Below are 6,683 nucleotides of genomic sequence, written 5' to 3' on the forward strand. Positions count from 1 at the left end.
ATGTGCATTCCCATTCTGGGTAAATCTTTCCATATTATAAATATTTCGTAAATTTACCTGTTCAACGACATCTTGTGTGAGTTCTCCGAGTAATGCACGCATGGTTCGAGGACTCAACTCTGTCATTGGTTCGTAACGACTATGATTGCTCTGATACCGTCCATCTGTTTATGGAGAGCTATGCTGCTCCTCATATCGCTCGATCATAGACTGGACTCCTCCCCGACTTGCTGCTTCCTTATCAGATTTCTGAGGCATATTTGGCCTACTAACTTTTTCATTATTTCGTTCAAAGTATTCAATTGTTTGGCCATGTTGTCATAATGTGCATTCCCATTCTGGGTAAATCTTTCCATATTATAAATATTTCGTAAATTTACCTGTTTAACGACATCTTGTGTGAGTTCTCCGAGTAATGCACGCATGGTTCGAGGACTCAACTCTGTCATTGGTTCGTAACGACTATGATTGCTCTGATTCTGTCCATCTGTTCGTGGAGAGCTATGCTACTCCTTATATCGCTCGATCATAGACTGGACTCCTCCCCGACTTGCTGCTTCCTTATCAGATTTTTGAGGCATATTTCGCCTACTAACTTATTCATTATTTCGTTCAAAGCATTCAATTGTTTGGCCATGTTGTCATAATGTGCATTCCCATTCTGGGTAAATCTTTCCATATTATAAATATTTCGTAAATTTACCTGTTTAACGACATCTTGTGCGAGTTCTCCGAGTAATGCACGCATGGTTCGAGGACTCAACTCTGTCATTGGTTCGTAACGACTATGATTGCTCTGATTCTGTCCATCTGTTCGTGGAGAGCTATGCTGCTCCTCATATCGCTCGATCATAGACTGGACTCCTCCCCGACTTGCTGCTTCCTTATCAGATTTCTGAGACATATTGTTTCACCTTTTGTATCTTCAACACCAAACACCGATGTCCCACTGGGAGTGCCAAATTTTTTCGCGCAGGTAGTCGCTAACAATTAAAAAGGGATCAGACGATTATGTAAGGAACAAACCTCTTGAGACAAAGTCCCAAAAAAGGGCGTTTTATTGGCGATGACTTTACAATTGGAACTTAAACAGAATGCCTCCAAGGGGCGCAAGCACACGAGTACTTAAAAGAAATGTTTTAAGTCTAAATTAAGAAATTGAAATTACATATTTTCTGTTTGAGAGTGTTTGATTCGAGATCCTCTGCTCTATGTCTTTTCTTCCTTTTATATTTCTTTGATGATCTCTTCGTGATCAACCGTTTAGAAACTGCTTAATTGTTTTATAACTACCCACTTTCTTCATGGTGGCCAACTTATCGTGGAACTGTCGTCTCTAACTGCTGCTACTACTCTTTGTCGCTCAACTGTCTTCAACTGAACTCCTTGAATCATGGAACGTGATGAGATTACTCAATAACTGCTTCGATAACTGCACTTTTGGACAACCATAACATCTTATGTTTGCTAAGATCCTGGACGATTTGAAAGTTTGGGCGAGAATAGGGTCATAACTCTGGGCGACTGCAAGGCACTTCATTCGCTCAGATCTTGGGCGTCTTGCAAGTTTGGGCGATGGTGTTACCGCATTCGTGAGCTTCCACTGCATTCATTAATAACCCTATTTGGGCCTTTATCCTGAATTGTCCAGTTGGGCTTCATTCTTTGGGCTATTCGATTTGGGCTGCACTTTAACGTGTCAACAAATGGTTTATATACAAATAAGGTGTCAAGAAAAATTCTGATCCAATCATATCTAACAACATCATATGTATTTAAACCATTATGTACATGTAGTACAGTCGATTGTAGAATCAATATAATATTATTTCCTTCACTGGTGCCGAGCATGCACTTTCTTTTTTGCATCCCAAACTATCTATTTGATTCAAGAAAAGATTAATTATACATCTACCTTAATTAATTGAACGATCTCCATTGTTAGGATTGTTAGACACAGAGCAAATCCTCAACCTCTAAATACACACGAAATCTGTGAGCAGTCCAATGGAAGAACTTGAGATATTCACCGTACAAGAAAACGAAATAGAACCTTCACTATTTAGTTAAAAAAAAAAAATGAAAAGAAAAGGATTATAAATATGAGCTATTTCATTGTGACATTGTTAATAAAAAATAGATAAAAATAAAAAATAGAAATAGAAACTTCGTTCATGAATCATGTCCATTGTTAGATCCTTTTGGATGGTTATTTTAGTACTTTCGGCATTTCATTTGGGTCGAGATCAGCTATTTATTGTTCCTTCTTATTTCCTCCAATCTTGTATTCAGCTGAGCATCATCGTGCATGATAGGTTCATGTCAAAAGTATGATACAAACGCAATTGTTATATATAAGTAATAACAAGACAACGTGAATAAGTATAAAAAGTTGGAAAATATTTATTTATATATTTAACGCCTATTTGGTTTGCTAAAAATCAGATTTTTAATATATTTTAATCAAAGTTCTTGAAATGTGTAATTGAAATTTGTAAAAGTCGTGAGCCTCATGAATGTGTGATTAAAATTAATTATTGAATTTGATTTTAGTTTTTTATCAATTTTTTTAGCTATATCTTGAATTCTTTTCTCATTAGGCATGAGGTCATGAAGTCGTACTTTTAATTGCTTTATCCCTCTCAATAACGTACTTTCCATTTTCTGGTAGTACTGATAAAATTACGTCATTTTATCGCGCGCCGTTTGGCCCCCTTATTCCACGTTATAATGAGAGGAATAGTAATATTTAAAAAAAATGTATAGTTAAAAAAGAAGGAAATTTTTTTTGGGTTTATGTTTAATATTATTCTATTGAAAAATATGTGGTTAATAAGAAGAAAGAGAAAAATGAGTTATAATTTAATGGAGAATAATGGGACCAAACGGATCACCGTTAAACCGAGCATATTTATGTCTGCCCTCGACAAGTCATTCATTGATGAGACTAAATTTTATGTTTAGGAAAAATTATGGTAGATTTTAAATGGCTTAATTCAAAGTTTTTAAAATAAAAATATCAATAAAAAAATTTCCACGATTTTGAAAAATTTTAATTTATAAATGGAGTAGTTTAGTATCACATCATAGCAATAAATTAAGCTAGAGAGTTTTAAGTATGATCAAAACATGATCGTCTAATACAAAGAATTCGATTTAGATAGGATACGGTCCAACTAAATCGTTATTTCCCCAGAATTTTTTATATACACTATTTCATTATTTAGAAGTAATTAAATTATAATCTTCCATTTGAATAAGTTTCCCTGTTGACTTTGAAATGTTGAAATGTGATGGAAACAACTACTCTTCCTTAAACTACACATAAACATATAAACAAAATAATTTTCAACTATCGAACCCTCAAAAAATAATCACAATACCCCATTATTAAGCATATTTAATTACAGTATTTATTTCAAATAATTGGTCTTTCCTTCCATCCCAAGATTTCTTCATCCATTCATGTATTAGGCCTCTTGAAACCTCTGCCAATGGTTGTTTTCCTCTTGAAGTTCATTTTCTTCATTGTGACCATGATATCGAATCTGATATCGCGTTTGATTTTCAGTACGACGGCTCATGTTCTCGTGCAGTTGATCCAAGCATTCAAAGTTCCCGGGGAACGCGCCCAAAGCGCGCTAGAACAAGTTAGAAACGTAGTCCAAGGTTGTCTCGAGTATATAGTGGATCTTTCAATAGATGTAACGACTAGTTTCATCTCTTTTCTCTTCGATCTTCTTAAAGAAGGCATATCAAGTTCTTCGGTTGCAGCTGTCTCGGCCGTCACCGGATTGATGGAAAATACCAGGACTTCCCTTGATGGTCTGTTGAAAGATGTGCCTGAGGTTTTGGAGGCTTTCACAGAGATGGTAACAACAATTGTGACTGATTTATTGAACAACTGCAAGGATGCTATAGGATATGTGACTCAGAATATTGCTTGAACCCCGTTACAAATATACTGTAGATTAGATGAGACATATATTAAAGCATTGGTAGGTTTACATAATGTTCTAAAAAATTTGGTTCCTATTCAAACATTCATATGCTTGTGTTTGGGATGTAATTGGACATGACTAAACATAATTAAAGTGTTAGTTATTTTCCAGGCAAAAAAGTGTGTTGTGAGAAATGCTTAGAAACAGAAATCGTTGTTATTAAATCCGGACCGACCCAATATCATGAAATTACTCCATTCGTTCCATTTATGTAGGCCGACTTTCCTTAATTTTTTGTCCCAATTATATAGTTTTGTTTCTTTGTTGAGAATGTTTTGCTTTATTCATTTACTAATATACCCATATTTAATTTGCCTAGTTATAATCAATTTTTCCAATTTAATCTTGAAATTTTATAAATATAAATAAAGGTAAGATAGGAAAATTTGTGGTAAAAATTGCTTTTTCAATAATATTAAATAAGAATTCTTAATCGATGTAAAAAATAAAACCAATCTATATAAATGGGATTGATGGAGTATTTGAATTCAAGCTCAACCGAAATGTCAAAATATCACAATTTTTTTCCTCTTCTTGTCTAGTTATCTATAATAAATCAAAGTATTGTTTGTTATGTTGTGATAATAAGAAATTTGTAATAATGTTATTATTAATATAGCTGTTGGATTTTTTTATATCCAATAAACCTCGAGCTATGTTGTTAACATGGGATAATATATTTCATAGTCCTAGGCCGATGAATGAAATAAGTCTAACAATTAAGTTCACGAGCTCTACCCGATCCAATTGCATTCCTCCTTGGATGGCTTGAATCTTGGACCATTTAGCTTTCCTATTGGTTCAACTTAAAGCCTAACCCTAGCCTATTTATAAGATTATAACTCTAACCACTTTCGTGTGTGGTTTGTGTGTAAATTAAGGAGAAACTTAGCTTCCCCTTTGAAGTGTGAAAATCGGCCCCTTTGAAGTGCCAAAACCGATTGATTGCTTTGTGTACTTTGTGGTCCCTTCATAACCTACTTTTATGGTGTTTTCTCATTGCCTTTGTGGCTACAAATTATCATCGTTTCTTGTCCTTTATGGGTAAGATTGAATAACAACCAAGGTGAATATATTGGTTGTGGATTGGAGCCAATTGGTTTGATTGTTTGTTAGAGAAATGTATGTTGGACTGAGCTCGAAAAGTATCACTTTGAAAATCCGTGGAGTGAGCTTCTGCAATGACAGCATATTAGCAAGTATCATTTCCACTTATTAGTTAATTTTTGGGTGTCGAAGTTTGGTTAATTCGAGGAGATCACTATGATCATTATTTTATTCCTATCGAAATTATGACTTTATCAGCTGAACAACTCATTGAAAATAAAAGTAATTAAACATAGGTGTAAAATGATTTGCAAACGAAATTCGAATAGTTTAAGGCACCAGGACTTCGATTTTGTTAGGTATCTATTGTATTTGCAATTATTTAAACAAAAAAAGACTAAAATAAAGAGTTGTAAAAATGAAGGAGTATAGTGCAATATTATATAATTAATTAATTAAATTAGAGTTCGAGTTTGGAACAACGAAAAAAAGAGCCGTCAAATTTTTGCTAGCCTATCGCCCATCTCATGCTCGAGCGACAAAAATAGAAACTCTATCACCCGCCTATCGCTAAGCTCTCATTCGAGCGACAGGCTATCGCCCACCTGTTGCTGAGATTTCGTTCGAGCAACAGTGTTACATGTAAAACCCTACTTCATGTTCTTCAAGAGTTTTATCTGTCCTATACTACTTAATTACCTCCAACTATAAATACCCAAGCCTAACATGAATAGTAGGGTGGTTGTTTCATCATATTTCTCCTTCATAACATCCTTCAAAGATTCAATAATCACAACCAAACCTTGATATTGATCCATTGATTCTTGATTATATTTCTCCTTCATAACATCCTTCAAAGATTCAATAATCACAATCAAACCTTGATATTGATCCATTGATTCTTGATTTTTTACAACCAAATATTTGATAAAAACATCAAATTCTACAATCCAAAACACCCATTTCTTACATAAATAAAGGAATATACTTTCTCAAAAACATTCAGAGGCTATTGAAGAATTGAGAGAGGTTGGACCCGAAGCATAGGAAGAATACAAGAATGGGTCGTTCTTGGTAAGCCACAGGAGAGAGACAATTCCAAAAGATCAGGAATAAATGGGAGAAAAGCACGTTTCAACTAGTCTTGGAGATTGTAGGGAGTGATTAGCTAGTCTAATGGAATTTTCTAGGCTGGACCACTGTAAGTTCATTATTGTCTATAGTGGAGATTACTGACTTGGTTCAGGAGTTTTTACCAAGTTGGATTTCTCCATCAACATACTTTGTGTTATTTATCGCTTTCATATTACAAATTGTGGCAATTCAACGTTGGATAAATTGAATTGTTTAATTAATCATCTATAAACAAGTAAAAAGTGACTTGTTACTTTTGATTGTATAATTCCGCACGTTTGAATCTAAATAAATTGGCCATCTAGTATCTTTCAGGTGGTATCTAGTAAACTTTCAGATTTCACCCATGTTTATTTAATTTAAATCAACTAATTATGTAATTAACAATATGCATTCATGTTACGATTAATGTCCCTAATTTATTTGGCAATATCTCATTGTTGGGAAAATTAGGCCAATATATAATAAGATATATAACAACAATGCAACAAAATAAATACT

Source organism: Olea europaea, chromosome 20, assembly GCF_002742605.1.
Source record: "Olea europaea var. sylvestris chromosome 20, O_europaea_v1, whole genome shotgun sequence".
NCBI lineage: Eukaryota > Viridiplantae > Streptophyta > Magnoliopsida > Lamiales > Oleaceae > Olea > Olea europaea.